Source organism: Elephas maximus, chromosome 11 (assembly GCF_024166365.1).
Source record: "Elephas maximus indicus isolate mEleMax1 chromosome 11, mEleMax1 primary haplotype, whole genome shotgun sequence".
Lineage (NCBI taxonomy): Eukaryota > Metazoa > Chordata > Mammalia > Proboscidea > Elephantidae > Elephas > Elephas maximus.
In genome coordinates this window covers 112,507,259-112,521,781 of record NC_064829.1, presented here as the reverse complement: position 1 = coordinate 112,521,781, position 14,523 = coordinate 112,507,259, and the positions used below count along the sequence as shown (strand labels likewise).

Genomic DNA, 14,523 nt, shown 5'->3' with positions numbered 1-14,523 from the left:
ACCAAATCTCATGAGATTTTTTGGTTGTACATAAGCAGCCTCAGCTGTTACCTTTTTTTTTTTTTTTGGCACTGTTGTAACTATATCTGCCATACAACTTTTGCCAATTCAACTTTTTACAGGTGTACAACTTATTGACAGCTATTACAGCAATCAGCTGTACAACCCTACCCTTATCCAATGCAATTTTTCCATGACTGTTAGCCACGCCCCCTTTCCATCTCACCCCTGGTGACCACTAATAAACTTTGGTCTCTGTACATTTGCCTGTCCTTGTCTTTTTATATAAGCAAAGTCATACAATATTTGTCGTTTTGTGATTAGCTTATTTCATTCAGCATAATGTCTTCAAGCTCCATCCATATTGTAGTATGTACCAAGAATTTGCGGAAACCCTGGTGGCACAGTGGTTAAGTGCTACGGCTGCTAACCAAAAGGTCGGCAGTTTGAATCCGCCAGGCGCTCCTTAGAAACTCTGTGGGGCAGTTCTACTTTGTCCTATAGGGTCACTGTGAGTCGGAATTGACTCGATGGCACTGGGTGGTTTTTCTGGGTACCAAGACTTTGTTTCTCCTACTGGCTGAGTAGTATTTATTGCTTTCCTGGATCTTCTTGATGGTAGTGAGGTCCCCTCTCTCCACTTCTGGGACTGGCTGTCTTTTAAGACTACCAGGATGGCAAACCTGACCAATCCCTCATTAGAGTTCCATATACCTTATTTGTGTGGTTCCATGGCCACAAAGGTTCCATGCACCTTATTTGCATTATTAGCAGGCTGTCCAATCCCTTTGGTGTGACACAAGCACCTTATTTGCATAATCCCACCCAATCATTTTTGTGGGAGTCACAAGACCATGGCTAGAAGGGCCATATTAAAGTAATTCACTACATCACAGGACTGCATCAAAATTAAAAACTTCTGTGCATCAAAGGACTTTATTAAGAAAGGGCAGAGAAAGCCCTGTTAAAACAAAAATCATATTATGCCAATAATATAAATTTACTTGAAGTTTATTTAATATACAATTTATAAATCGGGCAACAGTTCTAAGTAGAGTCAAGGTGTTCCAGAGATTAAAGAACTTCCAAAGACTCTTATGCCTCATGTTATCGACATTGGGTGTGGAAATGGGGCCAGAACAGTGCGTTTGCACATAACAATTTATCCTACAACACCAACACTGCTTCTAGTCCAACCCTGCAGCTTCTGTTTCTCAAAACTTGCTGCACAAAGATAACTCTTCAAAGGAGCACAGTGACCAAGTCAAAGCGGTCTTCACTAATTAGTGTTACCGGAATAAGGTTCTTGCCTCTCACTGGTCAAGAATGAGCAGGTAAGGCACACAGAGTTTTCCACACGAGCAAAGCTTTATTGAAGAGGCTCGCATGCGGAGACAAGGAGGGCCTAGAGCAGAGCATACCCCTGTCTTAAAGAACAAAAGATGGGCCTGAGTTTTTAAAAAGTTCACAGGTGGGAGAAGACTCATGTTTATTCGTAGGCACAGGCAGGGATATGCTAACTAAGGTGCCTGTGCAGCAGCTTTCCAAGACGGCTCCTGTTCCGGAGCCTCTGGGATTCATAGCAGGACGTATTATGGGGTGTCGCACCTGCGCAGTCTCTTGCTCCCCGGGTTCGATTCCTGGTCGGGGCTGCAGCCCCTCGCTGCCCCTGGTAGAAGGTCACACAGCGGTCACAGGTGGATGTTCTGCGTGTGTCCCTGGGGCTGGTTTTCTCCAGCTGCTTCTGAAAGCCAACTTTTAAAAAGTTTGTGGGCTATTTTTAGATACCCTGCCCCATTGTTCTGGGGAATGGTTTTGTTTCTGTACCCTGGCCCATTCCTTGTTACTTTGTTTGCAGATTTGGGGGCCCCTCTGCTCTCTGTTTTACTAAGTCTCTAGGTTCCACACTCAACCCCCTATTACCTCCCTGATACCAAACCAAAACCAAACCCACCGCCATCGAGTGGATTCCGACTCATAGCGACCCTGTAGGACAGAGTAGAACTGCTCCATAGAGTTTCCAAGGAGCGCCTGGCAGATTTGAACTGCCGACCTTTTGGTTAGCAGCTGTAGCACTTAACCACTACCACCAGCGTTTCCACCTCCCTGATAGTATAGTCTATTTCTCTTTTACTTGCTTCTCCTCTAACCACACCATTCTCTTTGCTATTTCTCAAACAGGCACCCTCCAATCTCAGGGCCTTTGCTGCCTGTTTTATTAGCAAGACTATTGTTTGACTTAAAGATGACTTTTAGGAGACCAGTCTGCTCAAGGCTCAAGGTTCAAAAGACCAGGGTAATGGCCTGGGTGGGTCACCCCCTGGGAGTGGGTCACTGTGGGGACAGCGTCTGACCTCCTCTAACTTCACAAAGGGGAAGAGGAATCAAAACCAACAGCAAAAGGCTGACTTCTATGAGGTGGAGGTCACACGTGCCTCCTCTGTCATCTTTACCAATTCTGACACCAACCGTCCCTCCTACAGCACTCTCTACTTCTCTGTCAAGTTCGATAATTTATTGCAATGGCCTCACAGAGCTCACAGACCATACACACAATTATGGGGTTTATTAGGGAAGTAACAGGTTACAATTCAGCTACAGGAACCATCGGGATATAGTCCTTCTTTCAGGACAGCCACTTCCCAGCTGTGCTTTCAGGCACACCTCTCCCTGGCCCTTGGCCTCTGGCCAAAGGCACTCAGCTTTCTCTCTCCATGGACTGGAAAGCCCGTCATGCCGTCTCCTGCTGCCGAGCCTCTGCTCTCAGGTCTCTGCTGCCAGGTCTCGCCATCTTCAAGGGTACAGCTCTTTCTCTGTCTCCTGGGTCCAGGAGCTTCTCAGTGCAGGGATCCCGGGTCCAAAGGACGTGGTAGCTCCTGGCTGTTCTTCCTTGGTGGTGGTGGGATCTTCGGTTTCCCACCTCTGGGGTGGCTGATTTCAAGCCCAGCAGGATGGCAAAATTGACCAATCCCATGGTGGGCTACAATCACCCTATCTGCTCAGTCCCACGAAATCACCTGGGTGGATAGTTACAAGACTATGGCGAGGAAGGCCACACAAAAGTGATCCATCACTCTACATGCCAACTCCGTGGACCCTGGAAATCTGGATTCCAAAATAATCAAGAACTCTTTCTCAGTCCAAAGAATGGGAGAAAATCTTTGGAAACCATCTATCTGATAAAGGTTTAATATCCAGGATATATAAAGGCTTCCTACAACTCAACGACAAAAAGACAAACAACCAATTAAAAAACTGGCAGAGGACATGAACAGGCAGTTCTCCGAAGAAGATCTACAAATGACCAATAAACAAATGAAAAGATGCTCAGGTTGTTAGTCATCAGGGAAAAACAAACCAACACCACGATGAGATACCATGTCACACCCACAAGGATGGCGATTATCAGAAAAAACAAAATTAACACTTGTTGGTAAGGAAATGGAGAAATCGCTACACTTGTGCATTGCTGGTGGGAGTGTAAAATGGTGCAGCAGCTGTGGAAAAGTTTGTCGGTTCCTCAAAAGTTAAACATAGAACTACCATATGACCCAGCAATTCTACTCCTAGGTATATACCTAAAAGAACTGAAAGCAGGGACGCAGATACTTGTACACCAGTGTTCATTGCAGCATTGTTCACAATAGAAAAAAGATGGAAACAGCCCAAGCAAGTATCCATCAGTTGATTAATGGATGAACTAAATGTGGTATATCCATACAAAGGAATACTACACAGCCATAAAGAGAAATAAACTTCTGATACATACTACGACATGGGTGAACCTTGAAAACAGTATGTTGACCACAGTAAGACAAAAAAGGACAAATATGGTATGATCCCACTTATATGAAATATCTAGAATAGATCAATGCCTAGAGGCCAAAGTTTATTAGTGGTCACCAAAGGCTAGAGAGAGGGGGAAGTGGGGAGTTATTGCTTAAGGAGTGCTGAGTTTCTGATTAAGGGGTTGAAAAATATTTGAAAATGGATGGCGGTGGTAGTTATACAACATGGTGACTATAATTAATGTCACCGAACAGTACACTTACAAGTCATTAAAATGGCAAATGTTCTGTTGTAGTTATATATATATTATCACAATAAAAATTTGTAAAAGGTATTAGTAATTCCTCCAACTATTTATTACATTCTGATTGAACGCCATCCAAACCTTCACTACGCACTGCAGTGTCACAATAACAGAAAGAAGAAAGGTTTGTGCCTCATCATGGAGGCCTTAATTTAAGATAAACTGACAGCAGAGTAGTTACAAGAAAGCCCAATTGTGAAAATCCAATTTAAGTACAGCACAAATGATACTATACTTCATTCAAAACAAACAAACCAACCTGTTGCAGTACAGCCCATTCTGACTGATAGCGACCCTATAGAATGAAGTAGAACTGCACCCTAGGGTTTCCAAGGAGCGGCTGATAGATTCAAACTGCTAACCTTTTGGTTAGCAGCTGTAGCTCTCAACCACTGCGCTGCCAGGGCTCCATAGTTGACATAACCTGTCACCAGTGAGTCGATTCCAACTCATAGTAACCCTATCGGACGGAGTAGAACTGCCCCATAGAGTTTCCAAGGAGCGCCTGGTGGATTCGATCTATGGATATTTTGGTTGGCAGCCATACCTCTTAGCCACTATGCCACCAAGATTTCCATACTTAATATAGGAGAGTAAGAAAAGAAAAGAAAAGGAAGAAGTGATGGGATCAGGAACCAGCTTCAGGGGCTATCAGTGCCCAAATTTGGGACAAAACTGAGTATCAAAATAGTGAGAGTAAGATTCTAACCATTGAATAAAATAGGAAACCACGAGTCAATAATGATATAAATCAATTAAAAGGCTGGTGAAGAGTGGGATATTTACCCACTAAACACAAATTTGGAGCCCTGGGTGGCACAGAGGAAACTCTGGTGGCGTAGTGGTTAAGTGCTACAGCTGCTAACCAAGAGGTTGGCAGTTCAAATTTGCCAGGTGCTCCTTGGAAGCTCTATGGGGCAGTTCTACTCTGTCCTCTAGGGTCGCTATGAGTCGGAATCGACTCAATGGTAGTGGGTTTGGTTTTTTTGGGTTTGGTGGCACAGAGATTAAGAGATTGGCTGCTAACCAAAAGGCTGGCAGTTCGAATCTACCAGCTGCTCTTTGGAAACCCTAAGGGGCAGTTCTACTCCATCCTATACGGTCGCTGTGACTTGGAATCGACTTGATGGCAGCAGGTTTGGTTTTGGTTAAAATATAAATTACAAAGGGAAAAAAGTAACTTAATGGACACTGCCTGCAGCACGGTGAATTACTTAATATGGCCCTTTTAGCCATAGTCTTTGTAACTCCCACCAAATGACTACGTGATACTAATCAAATGAGGTACTTACGGCCCACCAAGGGGACTGGTCAGTTTTGCCATCCCCCTAGGCTTAAAAGAGAGCCAATTCCAGAACAGAGAGGGACCTGACTTACTAACCAAGAAGAGATAGGAATGGAGTGTGTCCTTTGGATCTGGGATCCCTGCGCTTAGACCCAGGAGAGAGAAAGCAAGCTGTAATATCAAAGATGGCATGGAGAAGCAGCAGCAGAAGCAGCTGAACCAGGGGACCCACAGGAGTTGGTGAAGTGGGCTTCCCGGTCCACAGAGCGAGAAAGCAAAGCACCTTCAGGCCGAGGCTTACTGGTGAAGTGGGGTACCTCCGGGCTAAAAGAGCTTTGTAACACTGGCGCACGCAGGTCAGAGACCGAGGGGCCATGGCTGAGAAGAGGCTGTCCTGATGGAAGAACTGTATCCTGAATGTTCCTGAACCTGAATTTTAACCTGTTACTTCCCTAATAAATTCCATAATCAGGAGTATTGTCTGTGAGTTCTGTGTGGCCGTTGCAATGAATTATCGAACTTGGCAGAGAAGTAGAGAGTGCCATGGGAAGGGTGGTTGGTGTCAGAATTAGTAAAAAGGTTGGAAGACGGAGGCATCTGATCTCCGCCTCATAGGAATCAGCTTTGGGCCATTGATCTTGGTTCTCCTTCCCCCTCATGAAGTTAGAGAAGTCCAAGTGCCCCTGCCAAGCCATTTTTACACCATCTTAAATCAAGTGATCAAGGTGAACATCACTGATAATGGGACAATAATGGGGCATCATCGATAATGAGACAAAATGAAATTGTGTACCATCTGGTGGGATGCAATGAAGACAAAATGTCACTTCTGTAATATTCCTGCCAAATATGCACAATCCGAATCTAATTATGAGAAAACATCAGACAATACCAAATCAGGGGATATTCTACAAAGTAAAATTGGTCTATAATCTTGAAAATGGTTAAAGCCATGAAATTAAAAAGGGGCTGAGGAATTGTTCCAAATTAGAAGAGACTAAGAAGACATAGAGAGCCCTGGTGGTGCAGTGCTTAAGAGATTGGTTCCTAACCAAAAGGTCGGCAGTTCAAATCCACCAGCTGCTCCTTGGAAACACTTTGGGGAAGTTCCACTCTGTGCTATAGGGTCTCTGTGAATTGGAATTGACTCAACGGCACACAACAACAAAACATGACAACTAGGAACAATTGCACATGATTCTGACTTTAGTTACAAAAAACATTATTGGGACATTTGGTGAAACTCGAATAGAGTCTAAAGATTAGGAAGTATTGTGTGGGGGGCCCCCAAGACCAACACCATGTTTGGAGATTGGCTAGAAGGACTTACAGAACACAACATACAGTTGTACTCGTGGCTAAAGGTTATTAGGGCAATGTAGTAAGGATACACAGCTGGATCATAATGGAAAAAGACACAGTGGAGTCTGGAGAAACCCAAGTGCAGGCTCTTTCCCTCTTATGAGGGGCCATATAGGGCACATTCTTCCCCCAGCAGGGAAGCCCATTGCAGACTCAGCACCCAAAGTTTGTACTGGAGACTGGGCACGTAGGCATACTCAGCCTAACACACACCAAATTCTAGATTCCCAGAAGGAGAGCAGGTGTTTGGCACAAACCACATTGTTTGCACAATCTAGCACAGTGAACTGGCCTCATCATCTAGGAAACAATGGAAACATTCTGAATGCCAGTTTCCCAGTCACCAAGGACCAACCTTGCAAACAGGCCCTTGCGAAAATAGCCCTCTCGGGCCTGCTATGTTAACTCTTTTCTGCAGTCCACCCCATCTTGGCCAAGGTATCTTTACAGCAAAATTATTATCACTAGGACCAACGTATCAGGGTAAGACCAACCTACTGTACTGACCTCCCTTATGCCCTCCAGGACTCCTGGATTTAGCCATTTAAAACAAATCCATAACATAAGTGTAGAAATCCAGGTGGCTTCCTCCTTAAGTTTCTGTATTAACCTTTTTATTTTTTTTAACCTGGCCCAAGACGTCAATTCAGGCACATCACAAGTCTGGCCAGTAAGTTGAAGCTGACCTGAATGCCTTTGTGGGGAAATTTTACCCAAAGAATTTGGTCTTTGTCCTGGATTCCTGAGAGATAATCTCTAAAACCTTTGAATTACCCCAGTGATTGAAGTATTTTTGATGAGGGTTCCAGGTCATACCTAACATAACAGGTTATGCTAATGAGCTGACTCTTTGATGGGGGCTAGCCAGGCCAGAAAGACCAGCTGATAAAACTTCCTGATGTCAACTGACCTCAGGGGAAAGGGGTTTGAGTTTGAATTTTGTAATGAGACCATCAATAAAAGCTTTGGACACTGAAACTCCATGAGCTTCCTGGTTGGTGAAAGACATCGATGCACATGGGACATGAAGCTCCATGTTGGGAACCATTCCAGATCTTGCCCTATGATTTTCTTCATTTGTATCCTTTCTGCTATAATAAAACTGTAATCATAAGTATAGTCCACCACTCGTCTGTCAGTTTGTCATACTGCGGAGGCTTGTGTGTTGCTGTGATGCTGGAAGCTATGCCACTGGTATTTCAAATACCAGCAGGGTCACCTATGGTGGACAGATTTCAGCAGAGTTTCCACACTAAGACTAGAAAGCAGGACTTGGTGATCTACTTCTAAAAAAAATTGGCCAGCAAAAATCTTATAAATAGCAGTGGAGCATTGTCTGATACAGTGCCAGAAGACGAGCACCTCTGGTTGGAAGGCACTCAATATACATTGGGAAAGAGCTGCCTCCTCAAATTTTCATTAAGCTACCTTAATGATGTAGATGGAGGAAAGCTTTTGGGACCTTAATCTGCTGAGGTGGCATGACTCAAAATGACTACAAACATCCATTAATCATCAGAACTTGGAATGTAAGAAGCACGAATCTAGGAAAATTGGAGGTTGCCAAATATGAAATGCAATACTTGAAGATAGATATTCTAGGCATTCGTGAGCTGAAATGGACTGGTGTTAGCTATTTTGAATCAGGCAATCATACAGTCTACTATGCCAGCAATGATAAATTGAAGGGGAATAGCGTCACATTCATGGTCAAAAAGAACATTTCAAGATCTCTCCTAAAACACAACACTATCAGTGATAGGATAATATCTATAGGCCTATAAGGGAGACTAGTTAAAACAACTATTACTCAAATCTACGCACCAACCACCAATGCCAACAATGAGGAAACTGAAGAGATTTACCAACTTTTGCAGTCTGAAATTGATTAAACGCACAATCTACATCCATTGATAATGACTGGTGATTGGAATGCGAAGTTTGAAACAAGAAGATGGATCGGTAGTTGGAAAATATGGCCTTGGTCATAGAAACAATGCTGGAGACCACATAATAGAATTTTGCAAGACCAACAATCTATTCATTGCAGATACCTTTTTCAACAACATAAATGACTATACACATGGACCACCCTGGACGGAATACACAGGAATCAAATCGAGTACATTTGTTGAAAGAGATGATGAAGAAGCTCAGTATCATCAGTCAGAACAAGGCCAGGGGCTGACTTCTGAAAGGACCATCGATTGCTCATATGCGAGTTTAAGTTGAAGCTGAAGAAAATTAAAGCAAGTCCATAGGAGCCAAAGTACCACCTTGAGTATGTCCCACCTGAATTTAGAGACCATCTCAAGAATAGTTTTGACACATTGAACACTAATGACCAAAGACCAGATGAGTTGTGGGATGACACCAAGGTCATTACATGTAAAGAAAACAAAATGTCATTAAAAAGAAAGAACAGACCAAAACGGATGTCAGAAGTGACTCTGAAACTTGCTCTTGAACAACCAATAGCTAAAGCCAATGGAAGAAATGAAGTAAAAAAGCTGAACAGAAGATGTCAAAGGGCAGCTCGAGAAAACAAAGGAAAGCACTATGATGACATGTGCAAAGACCTGGAGCTAGAAAACCAAAAGGGAAGAACTCATTGGACATTTCTCAAGCTGCAAGAACTGAAGAAAAAACTCAAACCTTGAGATGCAACACTGAATGATTCTATAGGCAAAATACTGAATGACATAAGAAGCATCAAAAGAAGATGGAAGGAATACACAGAGTCACCATACAAAAAAGAACTGACTTTTAACCATGTCAGGAAGTAGGATATGATCAAGAACCAACAGTACTGAAGGAAGAAATCCAAGCTGCACTCAAGGCACTGGTGAAGAACAAGGCTCCAGGAATTGATGGAATACCAACTGAGATGTTTTAACAAATGGGTGCAACGATGGAAGTGCACATTCATCTATGCCAAAAAATTTGGGAGACGGGTACCTGGCCAACTGACTGGAAGAGATCTATATCTGTGGCCATTCCAAAGAAAGGTGATCCAACTGAATGTGGAAATTATCGAACAATATCATTAATATTACATGTCAGTAAAATTTTGCTGAAGATAGTTAAAAAATGGTTGCAGCTGTACATAGACAGGGAACTACCAGAAATTCAAACTGGATTCAGAAGAGGACATGGAACCAGGGATATCATTGCTGACGTCAGATATATCTTGGCTAAGAGCAGAGAATACCAGAAAGATGTTTACTCGTGCTTTATTGACTGTGCGAAGGGATTCGACTGTGTGGATCATAACAAATTATGGATAACATTGGGAAGAATGGGAGTTCCAGAACACTTAATTATGCTCATGTGGAACCTGTACCTAGACCAAGAGACGGTCGCTGGGACAGAACAAGGGGGTACTGTGTGGTTTAAAATCAGGACAGGTGTGTGTCAGGGTTGTATCCTTCACCATACTTATTCAATCTGTATGCTGAGCAAATAATCTGAGAGGCTGGACTACAGGAAGAAGAACAGGGCATCAGGATTGGAGTAAGACTAATCAACAACCTGTGATATGTAGATGACACAACCTTGCTTGCTGAAAGTGAAGAGGACTTGAAGCACTTTCTAATGAAAATCAAAGAACCCAGCCTTCAGTATGGATTACACTTTAACATAAAGAAAACAAAAATCGTCACAACTGGACCAACAAACAACACCATGATTAGTGAAGAAAATATTGAAGTTGACAAGGATTTCATTTTACTTGATTCCACAATCAACGGCCAGGGAAGCAGCAGTCAAGAAATCAGATGACATATTGCATTGGGCAAATCTGCAGCAAAAGACCTCTTCAAAGTGTTAAAAAGCAAAGATACCACTGTAAGGACTAAGATACACTGTAAGGACCTGACCCAAGCCAGGGTATTTTCAATCTCCTTGTATTCATGGGAAAGCTGGACAATGAATAAGGAAGACCGAAGAATTGATGCCTTTGAATCATGGTGTTGACAAAGAATATTGAGTATACCATGGACTCCAGAAGAATGAACAAATCTGTCTTGGAAGACATACAGCCAGAATGCTCCTTAGAAACAAAGATTCTGAGACTTCATCTCACATTATTTGGACATGTTATCAGGAGGGACCAGTCCCTGGAGAAGGACATCATGCTGGTAAAGTAGAGGGTCAGTGGAAAAGAGGAAGACCCTCAATGAGATGAATTGGACACTGTGGCTGCAACAATGGGCTCAAACAGCAACAACTGTGAGGATGGTACAGGATGGAGCAGTGTTTTGTTCTGTTGTACACAGGGTCACTATGAGTCAGAACCAACTTGATGGCACCTAACAGCAACAACTATAGTGCTTCCTTGAGTTCTATGAGTCATTCTACCAAATTATAAAACCCAAGGGCATAGTGGGAGTCAGCATGTCAGAAGTGAAGAGGCCTGGGGAATTCCAAGCTTAAGGCTGGCATCCTGAGGGGTTCGTGGGAAAACCCTGCATTTGTAGCTGGCAGGTCAGAAGTGAGGGTGTTATGGGGACTCTCAACCTTATGGCTGGCGTCTGGAAGACAGTGCCGTTTAACTTGTGAGGTCTGACCTAACTCCAGGCGGTTGGGGTTAGAGGAAGAAGTGCTGCATGTACAGCTAACGTCAGAACAGAAGGGGCAGAGAAGTGGGACTTAATTTTTTCCCAGCAGCCTTCCAGGCTGAGGCAGCATCTTGATAGGGTACACACGAGAACTATAATCCCAGACAGCACATGTGGTACCCTTGGAAACAAAGAGTTTACACTTGTTGTTAGGTGCCACCGAGTCAGCCCCAACTCATAGTGGCACCATGTACAACAGAATGAAACACTGCCTGGTCCTACGACATCCTCACAACTGTTTCTGTGCTCGAGCCCATTGCTGCAGCCGCTATGTCAATCCATCTCTTGAGGGTCTTCCTCTTTTTCCCTGACCCTCTACTTTACCAAGCATGATGTCCTTCTCCAGGGACTGATCCCTCCTGATCACATGTCCAAAGTATGTGAGACACAGTCTCACCATCCTTGCTTCTCAGGAGCATTCCGGCTGTACTTCCTCCAAGACAGATTTGTTTGTTCTTTTGGCGGTCCACGGTATATTCAGTATTCTTCGCCAGCGTCAGTTCTTTTTCAGTCTTCCTTATTCATTGTCCAGCTTTTGCATGCATATAAGGTGACCGACAACACCATGGCTTTAGTCAGGTGAACGTTAGTTCTCAAGGTGACATCTTTGCTCTTCAACACCTTAAAGAGGTCTTTTGCAGCAGATTTGCCCAATGCAATGCGTCTTTGGCTTTCTTGACTGCTGCTTTAATGGGTGTTGACTGTGGATCCAAGCAAAATGACATCCTTGACAACTTCAATCTTTTCTCCGTTTATCATGATGCTGCTCATTGGTCCAGTTGTGAGGGCTTATTAGAACACCCGAAACAGGACATACATTCGTCAGGCAATACAGGTTAGCAGAGTTCCAATGTGATCACCCGCCGTGAGGCCACCTGTCTTAGAGTTCCCAGTCCAATCCAAAATAATTCAGTTCTGCCCTTGGTTTCAAAGGGACTGCCTGAAGGCAGTCAGCCCCACACAGTTTTGCTTGTCCATGACACCAGTTCCTCTGCCTCAGGGACATGACAACATCTAAAGGTGTTCTCTGTGGGAAGTGCAGAACCTGGGTCACTTCCTGATGGCTTATAGTCAGCACTTTCAGGTATAATCAGGTGTAGGTGTCAGGTGTATGCTCAGCTGTCAGTTTGACATACTGTAAAGTATTTGCCCTTGCCCAGAAAGAATGTCTGGTTTTTGCCCTTGGCTTCTGAGAGGTAATATGTCACACGAAATAGAAGTATCTTTGTTTAGGAGGGGGACGGCCCCACTGAATCTTGGTACAGGGCCAGCCACACCCAATGGTCACAGAACGGGAGCAGGCCTCACCAGAAAGACCAACAATGTGATTTAAATGGGGGCCCAGGTCACACAATATCAGTTGACCCAGAGACTGAGTTCAACTACATGGGCAATCAATCAACCAAGCCTACATAATAAAGCCCCAATAAAAACTCTGGACGTTGAAGCTTGGCTGAGCTTCCTTTGTTGGCAATACCCTGTGTTTATTGTCACACATCAATACCAAGAAGGTAACACGACCTGAGGACAAGGGAAGCTTCATATTTGGAACCCTCCCCAACTCTGCCCAATGCACCTCTGCATTTAATCTGTGTCCTTTCTCTGAAATAAACCATAATCATGAGTATAACAGCTTTCAGTGAGTTCTGTGAGTCCTTCTGGCTAATTATTGAACCCCCAAACTTGCAGTTGGCGTCAGAAGTGAGGGCAGTCTTGTGTGGAGGTTATGTCCTCAAACCTTGCAGTTTTGCTGCTGTTGTTGTTGCTAGGTGCCAATGAGTCAGTTCTGACTCATAGCGACCCCTATGTACAACAAAACAAAAAACTGTTGGGTCCTGTGCCATCCTCACAATCGTTGTTGTGTTTGAGCCCATTGTTGCAGCCACTGTGTCACTCCATCTCATTAAGGGTCTTCCTCTTTTTTGCTGACCCTCTACTTTATCAAGCATGATGTCTTTCTCCAGGGACGGGTCCCTCCTCATAGCATGTCCAAAGTATGTGAGATGTTGCTATTCTCTGGGTAAAATGCTCCAGCAGCTTGAAAAGGCAAAACTTGGAACACTTTTAGAGTTCTGAAAAATAGTTTTGAGCTAGCTCATGAGGCCTTGTCGAAATCAAATATCTGATCATCAGAGGCTGATGGTTTTCCAGCCAAACATGCGTCTTTTCAAGTGGGTCAATTTGGATTCTAAGGCAGACAAATGCCAAAGAGCCCTCTAAAACTGAGGTACTTGTCATAACTAAAATGGGTGGCACAGGTCTGAATTGGATTCCATTTTGTCCAAGATCCCTGCTTCTGCTTTTCAGGGCATGTGACCACACTCTTGACCAAGATAACTTATTTTGTAACACTCCAAAGTGGTCCACCCGGAGGACTGCAGGGAACGCAAGGAACCAGCTCTGGAACTGGGAAACCGTGACTAAGGAAACCATGGCTAAGCCAATAGAAATTCTTGTTGAACGAGTCTTATGAAAGCATGGTGAATGTTAACTCATCACGTGTACCCCGTGCTCTTCCCAACTCCGTACAATTGACTATAAAAGATGTACGGTTATGCGCCATTTTCGGGACGCCATTTTGAGCTTTCATTTTGGCACTTCCTGATCTGCAAACCTTTGAAAAAAACTCTTATTTTACAGAAACTCTGTTTCATTTTTTACACGAGGGAAAAAAAATGCTTTTGTTTTTCTTTTGGGAGGAGGAGAAGGCTTCTAGGAGTTCTGGAAAACAACGATTTATGCTGCCCCTCCCCCTCCTTGGGAACCCTGGCGGCACAGTAGTTAAGCGCTATGGCTGCTAACCAAAAGGTCAGCAGTTCAAATCCACCAGGTGCTCCTTGGAAACTCTATAAGGCAGTTCTACTCTGTCCTTTAGGGTCGCTATGAGTCGAAATCCACTCGACGGCAACGGGTTTGGCTTTTTTTTCTCCCCCCTCGTTGCCACCACTGTATTGCCCCCCAAGGGCTGAGTTTTTGTTTTTCTCTCTGGTCACAAAATCAGTATGTCTCATTCGGTAATCGCAGTGTTACGTTTTCCCAATCATTTTTTTATTCTCATCTAAACCTTTCATCTGGAAGATACGGAAAAGGGACAAAAGCATTTTAATAGAAAAACATTTTAACAGAACCAGAAAGATATATCATGTCCAGGGATTGGTCAGGAG

General features: G+C 43.8%; 1 protein-coding gene across 6 annotated transcripts in view; it reads right to left on the bottom strand.

The window, feature by feature from the left end:
* FBXO17 (F-box protein 17) overlaps positions 1-14,523 on the bottom strand; it is a 108,006-nt gene that overhangs the window by 84,099 nt on the left and 9,384 nt on the right. The window lies entirely within an intron of this gene.